At 42.5% G+C, this 20,110-nt stretch overlaps 1 protein-coding gene across 2 annotated transcripts in view; it reads left to right on the forward strand.

Moving 5' to 3' along the window:
- The window catches only part of APBB1IP (amyloid beta precursor protein binding family B member 1 interacting protein), a 199,085-nt gene that overhangs the window by 105,133 nt on the left and 73,842 nt on the right, over positions 1-20,110 (forward strand). The window lies entirely within an intron of this gene.

The raw sequence follows: 20,110 nt of genomic DNA on the forward strand, positions 1-20,110 counted from the left end.
TTAAAGAATTAGTAAACGTGTTATCCCATAAAGGCTGTTTCTGGAAAAAACAATACTTCTGTTTTGTCTTCTTGTGGGTAAGTTGGATTATATGAGGGCTTTTTATGCCTGAGGGAATCCTGTGGTGGTAAATCCCCACTGAAAATCCCATGATTGCTCAACTACTGTGGCAAGTAAGAAGCTAAATGTCTCACAATTAACCAATTGAGAAGCCAATATACTGTATAGGGAATCGCACCTCTCAAAAGGCTCCTGCATCCCCTCTTGTTAGCTCTCTCTCCCCACACTGGGTGCTAGCCTCTGCAGGAGCACCTTCTGCAATGTTAAACTCAGGATAGCACTCAAAATCGATTAATCACGTGCCGTAGTAACCTTGCAGGCTTCAGCTTCAGTCCCCACATCATAGCCACACTATTCTGATGGGTTTCACTCTGAACGGGCTTAGTTGTAAAGGTGAAGCCTGCAAAATTACTACAGGGCTTGATTGACCAATTTGGAGTGCAGTCCTGAGTTTAATATTGTAATTGAGAAGCTAGCTTTATTGGGTGGGGCCAGAGAGAGATCTTGCCACTGGAGCCCTTAAGACATATAACAAGCGTTATTTAAATTCAGTACTTTAGTTAGGTTGACTTTTAGTTCAAAGCTGCATTCCTAACTAGATCATTTTCCTATATATACAAATGGTCCAAAACCAACACAGTCAGACATATGATCCAAACCTGAATTTAAAGCAATATAAAAAATAATAACTCATCAGGAATCCATTTGTTACTTCTTCCTCCATCTTTGAAATCAACCTGGTTGGCTTTGCCTCACATGATCCCTATATGAAAGCATGAGATATTCTAACTATTAATTACTGGTCTTTGTGGTCAATCATCAAGGTACCAATAAAATTCGTTTCTGCTACTACACAGCTTTGCATTTACTGAGGTGAAGAAGAATATATGTGCCACTAATATGATGTGTGTTGAATTTATGTTTTCTTGGGCATTAGATCATTCAGGTGATCGATCTTTTAGGGTGTTTACTTCAAGTAATTGTGTTTGACTGTGTAACGGAACGTCCCACACTCCGCTTGAGTGCTTCCATCAGTACACAGCCTCCTCCAGTCTGAACATCAGATATCAGATATTACAGCCCATATATTGTAAGAACCAGGCGAGACTAGCTCAGTTACAAAACTGCAACATGGAATTCTTTATTGGATAAACTCACACAAATATATACACCAGGAGTACATTTCCCCACCTCACCCCAAAACTAGAAACAGAATTAACATAGCTAATTAACTAATCAATTAAACAGCCTAGGTGACTCAAAGGTATGACCATTCAGGGTAAACTTGCCGTCTTTTAGCTCAGAAGACACCACACACATTATTATAAACATAGACACAGGACACCTTCACATAATAGCAGGAGCCCCTAGTAGCAGATGGACCGTCTCCTACATTTTACAGAGGCCAATGTGATCAGCTCTTTCAATTAGCACGTATAGTTCAGAATCAAATAAACCAGGAATAGTCTTTGTATATTTCGTGGGAGATATGGTGGATAAATATAATGCCTCGTACACACAAGCGGACTTTTCGACGGAATAGGTCCGACAGTTTTTCCGACGGACTTTGCAGCGTAGGTCCGCCAGACTTTCAAACGAACGGATTTGGACACACACGATCACACCAAAGTCCAATGGATTCGTACGTGATGACGTACGACCGGACTAAAATAAGGAAGTTGATAGCCAGTAGCCAATAGCTGCCCTAGAGTCGGTTTTAATCTATCGGACTAGCATACAGACGAGCGGATTTTTCGACTGGACTCAAGTCCATTGGAAAGATTTGAAACATGTTTTATTTCTAGGTCCGTCGGACATTTGGGGAAAAAAAAGTCAGCTGAAGCCCACACACGATTGAATTGTCTGACGGAGTCTGGTCCACCGGACCAAGTCTGCCGGAAAGTCCACTCGTGTGTACGCGGCATTATTGTTTCATTTTAAGTAATCCAAGCCACATTTTCTTGGTCACCCTGTGCCCCTAATAGACACAGGGTGACTTAGACATAGGAGGTGTATGGCGAGCTGAAGCAAGGGTTTCCCAACCTCTCCAAGGGATTCTGGGTTCCACCAACCTCCCCACCCAAAGTGACTCCCATCACAGAATGGACACAAACCAGGTCAGTTGAGTTTACTATCTCATTTTGGTGTAATGCTTTCCTGATGGAGATTGCACCAGATTGGGCATGACATAAATATAAGTTTCAGTTGTGTTCATGGGTGGAAAACAAGGTTTTTAACTCTGTTTATGTTCTGTCTGACTGATTTTATGACCCTCATTGCAACCAGTCATGATATGGCTTTCCTGATGCCCCTACAAACTGATGTATCAGAGCCTATCTTTTCATCTTTGTACACCTTGACTTCAATTAGTGTCTACAGGACTCACAACTCTGTGCCACTCCAGTTGCCATTATGTCTAAGGAGCATAACAAATCAGTTGTTCCTTGTAGTGGTTGGGTGTGTGAGAGGAAGACACCGCTTTGGGACATTACAATTCAATAAAGCTCAGGGCCATTTAGAGAAGCCTTGGGATGATTTAGAAAAATATCAGGCCAGTAACAAATATATATATATATATATATATATATATATATATATATATATATATATATTATATATATAAAAAAAGGCACAATATTGAAGTTAGACTTTAACTTTCAGTTTTAACTGAACTTTACCTTAATGGCCAGATGACAACAGAAGTAAATGTTCATTGCACATTGCCAATACTGGAGATCCTTTTCATGTGAAAGCAAAGATGATGAACTTCACATTAAGATGTGGGAGTAATGAAATGCTAATTGTAACCCAATTTTCTTACACTGTAGCATCTGTTGCATACATTTACATAAAGATGTGACCTTTAATACACAGATGTATGGGGCTCTGTAACTCGGCTAAAGGAGAAATACTGTGCAGTATTTCTCCTTGTGATGAGCAAATGGGAAACTTTACAATAATGGAAAAGTGACCACCAACCGTGCAGAAACAATGACACGCTGGGAATACTCTGAACATCGCCAGTTCCGCAATGTTTCCAATCAGGTGCTCAACACAGCTGAACGAAAAAAAGTGTTTATCTTAGAAAAACAGGCGCAGAGAGAGACAATACAAATTAAGCACTTTTCTGTTTGGACGAGACAGACTATTTACTGTATATTTGGTGAATTCCCCTCTAGTTGTCAAGAGATGAGCAGGGAAAGTTACAGTTCACCTATTGTGTTTACAAAAAAGGTTAAAAAAAACCCTTTTGGCATGTGTTGAAATAGTAATTGACAGCAGTTTTCAATACTGAGAAATCATTTACCAATGCCTCCTTCATATAGTGATCTGTCCCTGGGTAACATGCCCTTCTTCCTCTTTGCATTTCTTGTTGCCATGTTCTGTTTAATCCATACGTGCACAGCATTTAAGTTATGGTATTTTAAAGGGTCAGTGTACCAAAAAGTAATATTTTAGTTGCAGATAGCAGTATGGCCTAAATTTAAGTCCAGCTCCAGATACAATATACTTACCAGGGTCAAAGTTGTTAAACACTCCTTTGCCTGAAAAGCCACCTCCTATAATGTACGCTCTCCATCATTGGGAGAGGAAGTCTTCTGTTAACTCTCCCTCCATAGGGAGGAGCTTTAGTGGGGAGAGTTTTCCCTTCTGCACAGACTGTGTGCCTGGATTGAGGCCCTGGGGCTGGAGCTCAGGGCATTCTTTATAGACAGGGCGTGTGCCTGGTGTCCATATGTTCCTACAACTGGCCCTACTATGTGAATTTTGTCTGATTCCTGATGAACCAGCTGAAATTTACTCCATGGGTGACATTGTCAAAGGAGCAAGGCAAACAATTTTAGGCCAAAAAGCAGCTGCATCCAATCTGATTTCTGAATTCTGGATGCTTCCTGTGACTCACCCAATGACTTCTAGCTAAGTACCTGTAGGAGCCCCTTGTGAGTTTTTGGGCGATCCACTGGTTTTATCTGACTGTCCTACCAAGTTTAAGTAATGCTTTGAACACTGTCCTACTTACTAAATGTGATCTATTCTAGGACCAGACTGTCCTATGGGGGAGTCCCACTTGTTTTGACAAGACCCCTTTAAATGGAGAAACTATAGTGCTAAGAACATCAGGGCATTAAATGTAAGAACTCCCATTAGTTCAAAATGACCTGCTATCAATGGCGGCTGGTGCTCCATTTTTGGGGGGGGGGCAGAAAACAAAGCACCCCGATTTCCCCCCCCCTCCTTTGTTGGTGGTACTCACACGGTTGGGCTCTGGCTTGTGTGTCGGCGGTGATGCAGAGCAGAGAGATCGCTCCAATGAGGATGGCCATCTCCCGGATCTCCCCGTACATCCTCCCTAGTACCGGACAATACGGTCGTTTTTTCCTCTCAGCCAATCAGGTCTTAAGACCCACTTCCTGATTGTCCGGTGGGAGAAGCAGGAAGACAATAGCAGATATTAATTTGCTTTTGTCACACAACTGGGTGGGCTCAGGGCACAGTGCCCATCCTTTTTTTGAAGCCAATTAAAGCCTCAGGCTCCAATTATGTGCTTCAAAGAAAGAAACCCCCATTGAAATCCATGCGTCCAGTGTCCTGCATTTAGATTAGGGGCCAAGCGCATGGATTAGGGGGGCGGCACCCCTGCTCCCCTAATGGAGTGGCCACCACTGCCTGCTACCTAGGTGCTGCTACATCTCTGAAATGTATTGGCTATGATGAGGTAAGAGTCATGTCACATGTCTCCTACTCCGCAAAACATCAATACATATACATTTCCCAAAGTTTGTTATCTGTCTGAAAAGCTAAGCAATGCCACTATTCCAGGAAAGTTATGCTGCAGTTTGATGTCTCATTAACAGAAAAAATAACTTAAAATATAAGAATGCTGAGTCTAAAGCAACAATAAACAGAGCCAGGAAAACTAAATAAGCAATTGTCTGCTTATGATTATTGCCACGTGTGATGTTCAGGGCTGTAGAGTAAGGAATTTTGACAATATTCAGCAATAAAATCAGACACATACAAGGCAAATAAACAGAATCAAATATGGATCAGTTGATGTTGGCGTAAAGATCTTTTGGCATATTGTAAATAGGAGCATATTGTAAATAGTATCATTGCTGCTTGTTTCATTGTCATAGTATAGTATTTATCACCATACATTTCACCTGAGGTTTTGGTTAGTTTTAGTTTAGGGGTAAGGTTTAGGCTGTGATTAAAGTAGAACTATAGGCAAAACTTTGTTTTTCTTTTTGGATAGCCATCTGTGTCCCATTGGGGAGATTTACTTTTACGTCCTATCCATAGCCAAAACAGGAAGTGAGAGGAAATCCCTGCAAATTAAGAGAATCCTTTGGGGACCCCCAGGTCATCAGAACTAGTGTCCCCATTGGAAGATTTCCCCTCTATTACTTTTCTGGGGACAACCCAAAATTTGAGACTTTCCATGATAATGGTAAACAGGGCAAATAGAGAGGGTGAATCTCACTAGCGGGGGCACAGATACCATCAACTACCTGACATGTGTTCTATTTTCTCTCCACTCTGTCCAGAATTAAAGTCAGCCATAGACTGTTTGAATCTTGTCCATGTATGGGCAGGCTGATTGTAACCAAGTTGATTAATGCAAGCTGATTAATCAATCGACATCGGTACAACCAGCCTGTCGGCTATTTTATGCAATAATTGCCAGCAGCTATAGCCGCCAGCATTAATCACTGAGTGTTCTCCTGGCTGGGACGGCTCCCCCTGCCCCCCCGCCATTAGGAGAACACAATAGCTCCGCAAGAGGGCTTCATTAACTGTGTTGATGGGGAATCAAGCGTTTTTATTTAAAATCGCTCCATCTATGGCAGGCTTTAAAATAAAATTAAAAGTTTTGCCTTTAGTTATACTGTAAAAGAGAAGTATGGTTTTTTTTTTTAGTTTCACACTTATCTAGGTGGATGGAGCATCAGACCAATGCTGCAGCTTTTCCCCGGGGTCTCTGCACTGAGAACCGAGCCACCGAATATCGCAGATGGTTTGGTTCTCTCTCCTCCCTGAGTGGAGAGATGCTGACTGACAGTCAACATCTCCCCTGCTCTGATCCTTCACGCTCATTGGAGCGATGAGCTGTGGAGGGACGGGGAGTGGCCATCTCAGCGGCTCGCTGAGACTGCCATCAATAAAGGCAGCTGGCGGATCCAGACTTGGGAAGTAGGGATGACACGCTGCCTTGACTGATGACAGTGACGTCAGTGGAAAGCGGACTTCAGGCCGCTCTCCACTGAAAACGGGTCACAGGAGTGCAAAACAGATTGCACTCCTGTGACCCAGAGGAGAAGCCCAGCCTAAAAAGCTCAGGCTGGACTTCTCCTTTAAAGGCTACGTTTCTGGTTTTGGTTGATAATCAAGATTAATGTTTAGGTTGAGAGTTCATGTTGAGGTTAAAGGGTCCAAAAGTGACTATTACTTTTTTATTGGTAACTTTTAGCTGAGCTAAAATAAAAAGTAAAAGACTTATCAAAGTTGGGATAATGAGGTTGCATATGGTCATATTGTAGAAGTAGTTTGTACCGCATATGTACAGTATATATAGATCTGGGTCCCAAACATAATTTAATGTTAACATAAAAGACAATAAATCATTCAATTTGTCTCAATTAACAATTCCTCAAAGTATCATTGATAAATACAAAACCATTACATTTTTAAACCAGTCAGAGTTTACTGGTTTTGTAAGTAACAATTAAACTTTGAGGAGTTATTAATTAAGCTGCATTGAATATTTTGAATCATTGTCCTTTATATTATTTTAGATATGTACCACCTGAAGAAGTTGATGCTCTTGTCAACGAAATGCATCAAGTTGTAGCTCAAGCCTGAAAAACATGTCAGCATGTTTATGTATTGTTGTGGTCTGAAGTACTAAAATGCATAAAAAATTAATATAAAATCAAAAAGTTATTCAAGTGATGACAAAAGAAAACATGTCTCACATAAGTTAGCATAATCTGGTAGAAGCTGAGCTTAAAGGTAGTGAATATTTTTTAATTGTGCTTTGGTTCAAGAGGTAGAATCCTCAGTGGATTCCAACATTTGGCATTTTAATATGGACTTTATTAAAATGAACAAAAGATTTAAAATGGCTTATTTGGCTGTTTCGGTATGGTACCCATAAAGTTCCTTTAATGTGGAAGTAGTTTGATCACACCAGAGGAAGAAAGCTGCACATACCTTTTCTTCGCTTCCCCGTCACTCCATTCAGCCACCAGAAGCAAAGACAGAAAGGGCTCTGTTTAAGCTCCAGGTCAATCGGTTGATAGGTTGACTGTCTATCTGCCTCTGTGTGACAACAGGGGGCTCTGGGTAGAAAGTCACACAATCCTTCATATCCATACATAACAGGTACTTCTCTTTAATTCTGGTGGCCAGCTGGAGCAAAGAGGAGGTGAGTATGTGTAACTGAGGACTGCAGTGGTTAAGTGAACCCATTGCTTCAACCTTCATGGACAAAGCACAGATTTAAATTCTGAAACTGAGCTACAGAAATCTACTAAGAGATTGCAAACACAGTGTTTTCAATCATGATGTGGGAACCAACTTACAGTTTAACCAGTCAGTAAAAACTGACTTCTAAGAAATGGTGAATTAAATGGTCAAATAATTATGTAAATTATTAGAAATGAAACAATCAGATGCGTACTATACAAACCATTAGAAATTATTTGCTCCACATCTCATGAGGTTACTTCCCCTGTGTTACTAGTATTTGTCTTTATTTTCATGCTAGGCTTCTTTCCCATACAATATAAACAGTAGTGGAAAGCATTGTAATGAGAGCGTAACTGCATAATTGCAACTGTCTAAATATTTTTCCTTCTATGGCCGTTCCACATTCTTGTCCCTTACAGCTGATGTCTTCATCCACAGCAAAGCTTCTACTCCGGCATATTCATGTACCACCCAGAAGCCTGTAGCTCAAAGATCACATTCACTGCACAGTCTTTTATAGAGATTATTAGCTCACTGTCTCAGTCACACCTTAACGAGTCATTATTTTAATTTGTTGATATAACATAATGCAATGTGTAGTTATAGCAAACAAATTTTACATTTTGATTCTAAACAAGTTTTGTATATTTTTATATCTAAAAGAGAAACATTTTTGGTAGGGTTTATTCAAAAGTTAGTAAAGCAAAAGGCATAACGTTGTGCTTCAGTTATCCTTTATGAGACACACATATCGCCTTATAAAATCAACATTTTCAGTGTGTTTAGAATAAATAAATCTAAAATACAAGCAGTGTTGTAAAAATATGCATTAAAGGAAAGTTCTTACCAAACCGTTAAATACTGTCAAAAGTTTGTCGGACATCCCATTCCAAAACATTGAGCATGAATATTGATTTGGACCCCCTCTATGGCTTTGACATCCTCCAACCTTCTGGGAACACTTTATAAGAGGTATAAGAGTGTGTCTGTGGGAATTTGTGAGGTCAGGACAGGTACTGATGTTGTATGAGAAGACTCAAAAGTGTTCAGTAAAGTTAAGGTCAAGGCACTTGCGTTCCTCCACAAGTAATTTGTCACACCATGTCTTTATGGATCTGGCTTTGTGCATAGAGGCATATATCAGGGGTCTGGTACTGTTGTTGGATGAGAAGACCTTTCTTGCAATTCATCTCAAAGGTGTTCATTAATGTTGAGATCAGGGCACTCGAGTTCTTCCAGAACAAATTTGTCACACCATGTCTTTATGGAGCTGGCTTTGTGAACAGAGGCAAGGTTGGAAGCGCACAAATGTTTAAAATTTCATTTTCTATGCTATCGCATTTACAGTATTGGGATCACCATAACTCAATCATTTAGAGGTCTCCAAACACTTGGCTGTATAGTGAATTTAGTTACAGAACTTTTAGTCACTTTTGTTCACCTTTTTTTTTTTTTTGTCAGAAAGGATTTTATTAACATAAAAGATAATAAACATACATGGAGAAATACTCTTTCCAGCATATTAAAAAAGAAGAAAAAAAATAGACAAAATTTCCTTACATACAGCAGCATTAAATTCAATAAGTATAATGTAAGACAGGCCTTAACACCTTCCACCTACACAGATCCGATACAGTTATCCATTGCCATGCAAGAATTCGGCCCTCTCTGAACACAATCACATATGGGTTATAGAAGCAATCTGTCCAATGCTAATTCTACCGGAGACAGTCCTGGGGTATTCAACCAAGGGGCCCACAGCAGCTCAAATTTGACTGGTCGGCCCGGTGTTGAAATATATACTTCTCTAACCTTAGGGTAGCTCCCATAGGAGGGTTAGTCGCCTTCCAGTGTTGGAGAATAAGCTTACGGGCTTGGGAAAAAAGCTCTACCAATTGCCTTTTTTGGGTTGTCTTCAATTGGGAGTTCATCAAGAATACCAAGAATACATGTTTTGGGGTCTTGTGGGACATTGACCAGGAATACTTGTGAGGACCCCCTTCCAGTATAAGTGTAGCTTCGGGCATCGCCATAATAGATGATTGAGATCCCCATGGTCTCTAGAACACCTGGTACATTCAGCGCTATCACCTATGCCCATCCTATGCAGCCTCACTGGTGTGAGGTGGATCCTCAGAACAATGTATAACTGAGATAGTCGTTGTACTGCATTAAGCGAGCACCCCTATATTGCCTGTAGCACCTCCTCCCACTGGTCCTCCTCGAAAATACCCATGTCTCTCTCCCAGTAAGCTATCACCTTGGTGTGAAAGCCAGTTAGGAATATAGGCAGTAACATAGAATATGACCTGGATATAAAACCTTTGAAGTGAGACACCTCGGTCAAATATTGGAAGACGGAGGCATTGTGTCCATAGATCACTACCTCTTTGTGCCTTAATTGCGTGTCGCAGCTGTAAGTATGGGAAGTACATTGTTTGGGGCAACCCAAATTTTCCCTGCAATTCTGCAAAGGAGAGCAGTCTACCATTTGAAAAAATATGGGCCAAATGTGTAACACCATGCGACTTCCATTGCTCTGCACAAGTGAGAAGTAGCAATTCCCCATAATACTTGTTGTTCCATATAGGGCTATGCCCTGTAAAGCCATTAATATCCTGTAACTGTTGGACTTCATGCCAAACTTTTTGGATCAGGACATACGTGGGGAAGAGTTTATTAGATTTGGCAAAGGATAAAGCCTCAGGCCCCATGGCCACACTGTGTGAGCCCGTGACATGCTGTAAAAGGGCTGTAGTTGGATTTTCACTTCCCCCTCCTGCACTATACCCATTGGGCATGGCTTGGACAATATGTTGTAGCTGGGCAGCCAGGTAATAGAGCCACAGATTGAGAAGGGCCAGTCCCCCCACCTCCTTAGGTTTCTGAAGCTGTTCCAATCTAATCCTCGGGGGGGTTTATTAAGCCAGAGAAGAGCACGAAGTACGGAATTAATGACACAGAATATTTTAAGTGGGACTACCATAGTATTATGCAGAATGTACAAAAGTTGTGGCATGAAAATCATCTTAGTGAGATGATTACTCTGCCTACCAATGACATTTTTAGTTTGGGCCATATTTTAGTTTTGTCTAAGGGATACATAATCGCATGGCTGTGGGGTCACAAAAACTCCCAAGTATTTAAATTTGGGTGACACTGGGAAGTTATGAAGTGTGTGGTCCTGTGTAGGAGCAGAGTCTAACATCATAATCGTGGATTTGCTCCAATTGATCACTAGTCCCGAGAATGATCCAAATCGCTTAATAACCGACATGGCCTCCCCTAGGGACCCCAATGTGAGTCCCAGTAGTAACATAGCATCATCAGCATAGAGCATTTTTCATGTATCTGGCCGTATTTAAAGCTAGTTATTAAAGGGTTGGAGCGAATCAGGGCAGCCAAGGGCCCTATGGCAGTGGCGAAGAGTAAGGGGGACAGGGGGCAGCCCTGTCGAGTCCCTCTATGTAGTGAAAAAGGAGCATACACACGACCTGTTTCTCTGATTACCACTGAGGGGGGCTATAGAGCAGTTGTACCCAGGAAAGGAATACAGGTTCAAACCCAAACTTGGTCAGAGTAGACCAGAGGTATTGCCACTTGATAATGTTGAATGCCTTATGGGCATCTAACGACAGCAACGCCCTATCACCTGAATTATCTGTCCAGGACTGTATATTAAGGAACAATCAGCATAGATTAATGACTGTGGATCTTTCCGGTATGAAGTCGGATTGGTTCGGGTGTATAATGGAGGAGATTACCTTATTAAGTCTTAGGGCCAGTACCTTCGTCAGGATATTTATGTCAGTCTGCAGGAGCGAGATTGGCCTGTATGAGCCCGGGTTAAGTGGGTCCTTTATTAAAAAAAAAGGGACAAAGAATTGTCCACAGAAAGCAATTAAAGGATGGGTCAACAATGGTATAATTGTACAAAAAAAAGGCTTTATTGATGAATTACACAAATAAATGAAAAAAGTCCAACCAATTTGGTACAACGACTGTACTGGTGGACCTCGTTCCTACAAAGTACACAGTGACTAATAAATAATTACTACAGCAATAGAAAATGTTGTCATTAAAACCCCACTGACCCTGAATCCCCCGCTACCCCCACCATGAAAGTTCTTATATCCAAGATGTGAACAAAAGATGGTGCTACACTTTATCCTGCTCCTTTTGGGGAAACCCCCAGTATTGACTCCACCCTTAGATTATTTGATTAGTCCTTAGGACAAATCCTTTTGTCCATTTGAAAAGGCTTATACTAATACAACAGCAATGGGTGGTGGAAAGGAAATGGTTTGGAAGTTCATGACAAACCTGCCTATAATTCGGCTGGAGAAAAATTTCTATTGTTTAGCAAATCACAGGTTCCAGCAAAAATGGGCAGGGTTTTGAATTATTGCTCTGACACAACAAAGGCAGCAATATCAATTCTACACTGATTGATATTAACAGTGTAGATCTGTGTAGAGAGCTGCATATTGATCGTGGTGGACAGTAGGAAGTACAAAGCGTTCAACACAGTTCAAGTTTCAGTCTTTAAATGATCGCCAAAGTGACACCCTATAGGGAAGTGGTATATACAAAAAGTTCGCCCTAAACGGGCTCTTATCCCTCCTGTATTCGGCTAATTATACCGCAGTTACTGCCATTCAATGTATCTTCTATAGGGGCGATCATATAGTGTGGTTGTGAAGCCGCTTTACTGAGTTCCCACCGCTTGCAACAACGAGTGGTAGAAAAGGAATGGTTTGGGAGTTCATAACATCCTTGCCTGTAGTTGGGCTGGAGAGAATTTTTTTTCTTTTTTCCTACTGTTTAACTCAGCAAATCACAGGTGCCAACAGAGATACATGGTGTTGAATCATTGCCCTATCACAGCAAAGGCAGCAATGTAATTTCTACACTGATTGATATTAACAGTATCTGTGTAGAGGGCTGCATATTGATCGTGGTGGGCAGTATAAGAGTACAAAACGTTCAACACAGTTCCGATTTCAGTCTTTGATTTATCGCCAAAATGACACACTATAGGGAAGTAGCGTATACATAAAGTTTGCCCTAGGCGGGCTTTTACCCCTTCTGCAATTTGGCTGATAATGCCGGAATTGATGCCATTCAGTGTGTCTTCTGTAGAGGCGATTGTGTAGTATGGCTGTGGGACCACTTTACTAAGTTTCCACCACTTGCAGAGACTGAACTCAGGGATTGTTTGTTTTCTTCATGTGGTTAATGCATAGGGCTTCCAGGTTCAAGTGTCTGGAGTACTGCAGAGAGCACAGCTACGGTGGCTGGGATGAACCACTCAGGAGTGTGGAAGTAGGCTTATCCAAAGTATATTCATGAAAAATCAACTTCCATTGATGGATGAAGAGCCATAGTGGGGTGTGGGGAGAGGGGTACAGCGTCAGAAACGTCGTTGTGTTTCGTGCACTAAACCGTGCACTTTGTCTGGACGTTATGCATAAGTGATAATCATACTTTTAGAAGGAGCAATGTCCAATCAAATTCACTTGCATCATTTTTCCTCTATTTTTTTCCTTCATTGACTGCCATCTTGTGGTAACAAGACATACTGCAGTTGATAGAACATATAGACAGGTGTATTATCTATAGGATGATGTAGATAATCCATGTGATGAATATTAATAACCATAAATTTGAGTAATTAGAGTAATCATGTTTGGATAGACAGTCAGTCTATCAGTCTTTGGATAGTCAGTGATGTCTAAAAAGCATCTACTGGTTCTTGGACAGAACCCCAACCGCTCCCCGAAAAAAAAAAAACAACAAACCCCTATTGTAGAATAAAATTCAACATATAAGTACCCAAATATAGGAAAACATTTACATGGGAATGGCAATCAATGTCCAAATAGCTAGGCTACAGTCCACTATGTCTAGGGTATAATGAATTCAAGAGATCAATTATGCTCTATATCATAGACATAGCTATGGTCCACCCTCTGGTGGAAAAGAGGTAAAGGGGGAGGGATTGGGGGGGTGAGGGAAGGGGAGTGAAGGAAGGGAGGACAGGGAGGGAGGAGAGGGAGAAGGGGGAAAAGGAAGGGAAAGTGGAAGGAAGGAAAAAGAAGGGAATGGGAAGGAAGAGGGGGAAGTGGGTCCTTCCCTGGTTTGAGCAGTAGAACTATACTGGCTTGTGTCATGGTGTTCGGCAAATGCAGGGATTCCCTAGCTGAGATGAGAGTCTTAAGCTGTTGTGGTAGTACAATATCCCCATATTGTTCGTACACCTCAATCGGTATACCATCATCCCCAGGTGCCTTAGAGTTGGGAAAGGAGTTGGTTGCTAATTGCATCTCCTCTATGGTAATGGGGGCCTCTAACAAACCTTGCTGAGCCTCCATTAAGCAAGGCAGTTCAATCCCATGTAAGAATTCCTGCACTTCCCCTGGTGAATGTGTCTGTTTGGATTGGTAGAGATCAGAGTAGAAGTCCACCAATTCCTGCATAATCAAATCCGGGGTATTTACCACCTTTCCTACCCTGTCGTGTAGGGCCCTGATAGAGGGGGAGAGCTGTTGAGAGTGTACTATTTTGGCCAGCAACCTCCCCGTCTGTTCCCCCTCCTCATAAAAGTCTAATTTATTAAAGAACCGTTTCCTGTCTGCTTTGGAAGTGTCTAACCGATTAACTGCATCCTGGGCTGCTATCCATGCTTCCCAGGCACCCTCTCCCGAATTGGCTATGTACTCCGCTTCCAAGCATCTCACTAGCTGGGCCTTTGGGCAGAAGTGTGTCTTTTGATAGCATTAACCTCTACTGCACTTCCTCAATATGTTGGGAGGTAGATGTCTTGCATAGACATATATCTATTCTGGACAGAGATAAATGAGTTTTGGAGAAGCATGAGAATTGCCTCTTTTTTGGGTTTCGAAGTCTCCAAGGATCTATCAACCCCAATTCCTCTATGAATTTCGCCAAGGCAGGTCTTGCCCCCTGGAGTCCCCTGCAGGAGGGGGGTGTCTATCCAGCATCGGATCTAAGATCCCGTTAAGGTCCCCCACCAATATTAAGAGAATATCAGGGTTACCTAATTGGTATGACAGACGGGCACGTAAGACAATAGGATTAAATGAAGGAGGTATGTACACAGCTGCTAGGATAAATGTCAACTGAGATTCAGCATATCAAAAACACATATCTTCCCTCTTGGTCAATCACTGAGTCAATTAATTGAAAATCTAGGGAGCAATGTATCAGAACACTCACCCCCCTAGAATAGGAGGTATGGGTGGAGTGATACGCCCATCCCACCCATGCAAAACCCACACATGACAAGGTTTCTGGTGTCAAATGAGTTTCCTGCAAAACACACACTGCAGGGAGGTGTTTCCTGAGAGCGGTGGACACCATGGTACGTTTAAGGGGGTCATTCATGCCTCTAATGTTCCATGAGACATTAGAGGTATGGGTCATCATGAGGTCACACAATTATAATAGTACTGTAAGTGTTCTTACCAGGCCACCCTCCACGTCTTCATGGAATACGATGGCCTGCCACAACTAGAAGGTTCAGAGGGTCCTGCAGGTTCCAAAGTACTTAGCAAGGTCTCGAATGCCGAGGACAGTCTCACATCTTTTCCATAAAGGCACGTAAGGACAAGTAATATGCTGGACACCAAAAAATTTAGAAACGGAACAAAAAAGTTAAATTGCAAAGGGGGAATCCCTGTGAGTTCCACACTGTGGGCACAGTGGGAGACATGCCAGACAGACAATGCCACGCCTAAGAACTTGTTGGACAGCGTTGGATCCTCCCTTCCCCAGAAGGGCTCAGGATCATCAGTACAAAAAAAGAAGAAAAAATACAGTGACATTAACAACTGGTGGGTGGAAACAGTAACCCATCCCGGTCTCTGCTGCAACAGGCATGCAGTGACCAACATCTTGAGACATAGAATGTAATCCAACAAAAACTTTGATCGTATTAGAAATACTTGCTCTCATTTCCAGAAAAGAAAGGAGTATGCATCTCCCGGTCATGTTAACAGACAGCCATGTTGCAACTAACAGTGGGACATATAGATTCACATCAATGCGATGATAGCTGTTCACATATCCGACGTTCAGTCCTCCTCAGCCTCGGGCCTCCTGGCTTGGCGAAGCAGGTGGTCATTCGCGTCTAACCACGCAGAGATCTCTGCTGCTGATTCAAAGAATTGGGCTCTACCCCAGCTATCACCTGGAGCCTGGCTGGGTAGAGCATTGCATAGTTGGCCTGGACACGCTGAAGCCTTTTCTTCACCTCCCCAAATTTGGCTCTGCGCCATTGTACTTCCGCAGAGAAGTCAGGGTAGAAGGACACCCTCACTCCATTGAACTGTATTGCATCGTTCTCTGGCTAAGCGGAGTATGATCTCTTTATCTCTAAAGTTAAGAAGTTTGGCCAGGAGAGTGCGGGGAGGATGACCCGGTGGAAGGGGTCTGGGCGGGACAGTTTTCCACAAACTCAGGTGGGTCTCTGCCCTCCGTCTTTACCGGGAGCCCCACAATGTGGACATTATTCTGCCTGAGGCGGTTCTCGATGTCCTCATTTTTAAGTTCATTGGCCGTTGCAATCCTGGCTGTTATCTGTACCTCTCTGAGAAGAGGAGTAATTTTATCTTCCACCTCACTGACATGGCCCTCCACTGCTGTAGTGCGTTCCCTGATTTTTTTGTATGTCATGGCGAATCAGCCCCACCTCCTCCTTTAGGCCTCCGAAGTGTTCCTGTAGTTTCTGCACACAGGCTGTGCACTTATGTACTGCTCTTAATATTTAAGTCAGAGTCGGCTGTTCAGTGTTATCTTCATCCTCCTTCTCTGCTATCTCAGGGGAATACTGGTCTGGTCTATCCTGAGGGCCCTGTGTGGATGACTTTCCTGCCTGCAGGGCATGAAAAATGTCAGGGGTAGCATGTAGCTCCTTATCCGAGGGGCACTCTGCTATGCCGTTTAGTTTTTGGGTGTAATGCACCATGTCTTTGGGTATGTCCTTCCCCTGGGCTTTGGTGTCTTTGGCAGGGGTTTACCAGAGTCCTACCAGAGTCCTTCTTGTCTCCACATGAGCGCTGTGCTGCCGCGGCGCCATTTTGGATGTTGTGTGACATCTCGTCTCCTTTCAGCTGTTTGCGGGTCAGCATGCTGTGTGTGGAGCTAGCGATGAGGCCGGGAGGGTCCCGCAGTGTTCAGTGAGGGATTGTGTGGGACCGGTGTCAAAACGAGCTGGTAAATCGACCAGGAGAAGGATCTTTACAGGGTAACTGCAGGGAGCTCTGTAAGACACATCCTCTCACATGCCGCTCTTGGCCATTCCCCCCCATTCGCCCTTTTTTCTAAATTCCAGCTCCCCTATGTACCAATATAGCATTATAGCATTAACGTACTTATTTTGCAAAAATAAAATAGCTTTCCATTTAGTCTACAGCTGCTTACCTCACTGTCTTCATAGCTGTTTAACCACTTCAGCTCCAGAAGATTTTACCCCTCTCTTGACCAGGCCTTTTTTTGTGATACAGCACTGCGTTAATTTAACTGATAATTGCGCGGTCATGCAACACTATAGCCAATAAAAATGTATGTCCTTTTTTTCCCCACAAATAGAGCTTTCTTTTGGTGGTATTAGAGAAAATTGAGTACTGTCCGTGATACTTTTTTTATTTGCACTAACATACAATTTTTCAGGACAAGCTTTCGGGGTATGTCCCCTTCTTCAAGGTCCAAGCAGTACTGATTCACAAATTTTTAAGCAGAATGTTAAAGAATCTTTAACATTCTGCTTAAAAATTTGTGAATCAGTACTGCTTGGACCTTGAAGAAGGGGACATACCCCGAAAGCTTGTCCTGAAAAATTGTATGTTAGTGCAAATAAAAAAAGTATCACGGACAGTACTCAATTTTCTCTGTCACAATTGCACTAATACGGCTACAATCAAATCAAGTATTTTGGTGGTATTTAATCACTTCTGGGGGGGGGGGGGGGTTGCGCTATAAACTAAATTTAAAAACATATATTTTTTTTTACTTTCTGCTATAAAACATATCCAATAAAAAAAATTTAAAAAAATCTAATTTCTTCATCAATTTAGGCCATTTGTATTCTGCTACATATGTTTGGTAAAAAAATCCCAAAAAGCGTATGTTGATTGGTTTGCGCAAAAGTTATAGCATCTACAAACTATTGGATAGATTTATGGATTTTTTAAAAACATTTTCATTGTTTTTACTAGTAATAGCGGCGATCAGTGATTTTTAGCGGGATTGCAGCGGACAAATCTGAAACTAAGTGACACTTTTGGGGACCAGTGACACCAGCACAATGATCAGTGCTAAAAAAAAAAAACGCACTCTCACTGTGATACTGGCAGGGAAGGGGTAAACATCAGGGGTGATCAAAAGGTTAAGTGTGCTCCTAGGGAATGCTTTCTAACTGTGTGGGGGATGGACTGACAGGAGGAAGAGAGATATCCGTTTTCCTGATTAGCAGGAACACAAGATTCTCTCCCTCTGTTACAGAACAATGGTCTGCCTTGTTTACATAGGCAGACTACTGTTCTGTCTCTTCTATGAAGGATTTGCTTCCGCTGTGTCCAATCACAGAGGAAGCGCGGCTCACGCACCCCAGAGTCAACAACAGGAATCATGTACAGGTACGTGATTTTGCGCTTAAGGGTCGCCCTGCCGCAGTAAATGTACGCGGGGCGATCCTTAAGTGGTTAAAACACTGCTCCATTATTTCCGCCTTACTTCTCATGCCTTAAAGTCTGTCCAGGAAGTAAGGCAGAAGTAATAGAGTGTTAGGTTTTTTACAGCTATGAAGACAGTGAGGTAAGAGTGTGTAGAATAAATTGAAAGCTGATTTATTTTTGCAAAAGAAGTACAATAATGCTATATTGGTACATAGGGGAGCTGGAATTTAGAAAAAAAAAAAAAAGGTGCAAAAACATGAACTTAGCCTTTAAGCTGCCTAGCCAAAGGATTTGTGAGGAAAGTGAGATCTCGCCACCCTTAGTATATGTATGCATAGCACAAAGTGCGTGACACCCTTCTAGATATTCTATAGGTTGGGAATTTCAGCGCCTGGATGTGACCTTGTTATTGCAGCGAAGGGCAGAGACATAAACCACTACTAAAACATAGGGGTGTTGAATTTAATCGCAGCATCGATGCATCGCGATTCGGCTGTCCGCGATTCGGCATCAATGCTGCGACCGAAATAGTCAATTTTTGAGTGACGTCATCTGCGCGCTGCACTGTTCCCTGCCTCTCTTAATGGAGCTGAAAGCAGCCAAAAGGCGTTGTGCCCTGCCTCTCCACACTGAGCTGAACTGCGCCGCGGGCATTAGCCGCGACCCCTTTTTCTGCCTCCAGCTGACGTCATCCCCAGCCTCGTCGCCGTGTGTTTAGCTGGCTGCTACAGAAGAGGAGACATGGAGCGAGTGTCCCCAACACCCGGTCTCCAGGGAGTCCTCCTCCTCCCCGGTTCACTGTCACACAGGCTGCTGCGGGAGACCTAAGCCAGCGTCCCCCGCTTGTCCTCCTCACAACAGGCATCTACAGGCAGTGGGAAACCCGGGCGAGCCAGAAGAATACTGGAGGACCGCACTTGTCCTCCTCACAGGCTGCAGTAAGAAACCAGTGCTCACTCTGTCATCATCATCAGGTACTTAAGTCAGACACATATCTGATGCACCATTATGTGCAAATTTGCCAAATTATGACCGTAATAAAATAATAAACTTGATGGTGGACCTAAACATTAAAGTGACCATGCCATTTCATTAATTATGGTTTATGCATGTCTTATTGTCTTTGTGATTGATTCACATCACAACTTCATTGATACCTTTTTTTTTGTATGATTTATGGATTTGCTTATCACTGGCTGCGTTGCATGTGTGGGGCAGTGATGAGCAAAACCATAAATCATACAAAAAAAAAAAGGTATCAGTGAAGTTTATTTATTTATTTATTTTATTTATTTATTGTGATGTGAATCAATCACTAAGACAATAAGACATGTATAAAACATAAGTAATGAAATGGCATGGTCACTTTAATGTTTAGGTCCACCATCAAGTTTATTATTTTATTACGGTCATAATTTGGCAAATTTGCACATAATAGTGCAACAGATATGTGACTCAAGTACCGATGATGATAACAGAGTGTGCACTGGTTTCCCGCTGCAGCCTGTGAGGAGAACAAGCGCGGCCGTCCAGTATTCTTCTGGCTCGCTCGGGTCTCCCACTGCCCGCAGAAGCCTGTTGTGAGGAGGACAAGCGCATCTGCAGTCTCTGTCCATCTCTTGTATCAGGTCCACAGTCTCTGACCCTCTCTTGTATCATGTCTGCAGTCTAAGACCATCTCTTATATCATGTCTGCAGTCTCTGACCTTCTCTTGTATCATGTCTGCAGTCTCTGACCATCTCCTGTATCATGTCTGCAGTCTCTTACCCTCTCTTGTATCATGTTCACAGTCTCTGACCCTCTCTTGTATCATGTCTGCAGTCTCTTACCCTCTCTTGTATCATGTTCACAGTCTCTGACCCTCTCTTGTATCATGTCT

Source organism: Aquarana catesbeiana, linkage group LG05 (genome assembly GCF_042186555.1).
Source record: "Aquarana catesbeiana isolate 2022-GZ linkage group LG05, ASM4218655v1, whole genome shotgun sequence".
In the NCBI taxonomy this organism is placed as follows: domain Eukaryota; kingdom Metazoa; phylum Chordata; class Amphibia; order Anura; family Ranidae; genus Aquarana; species Aquarana catesbeiana.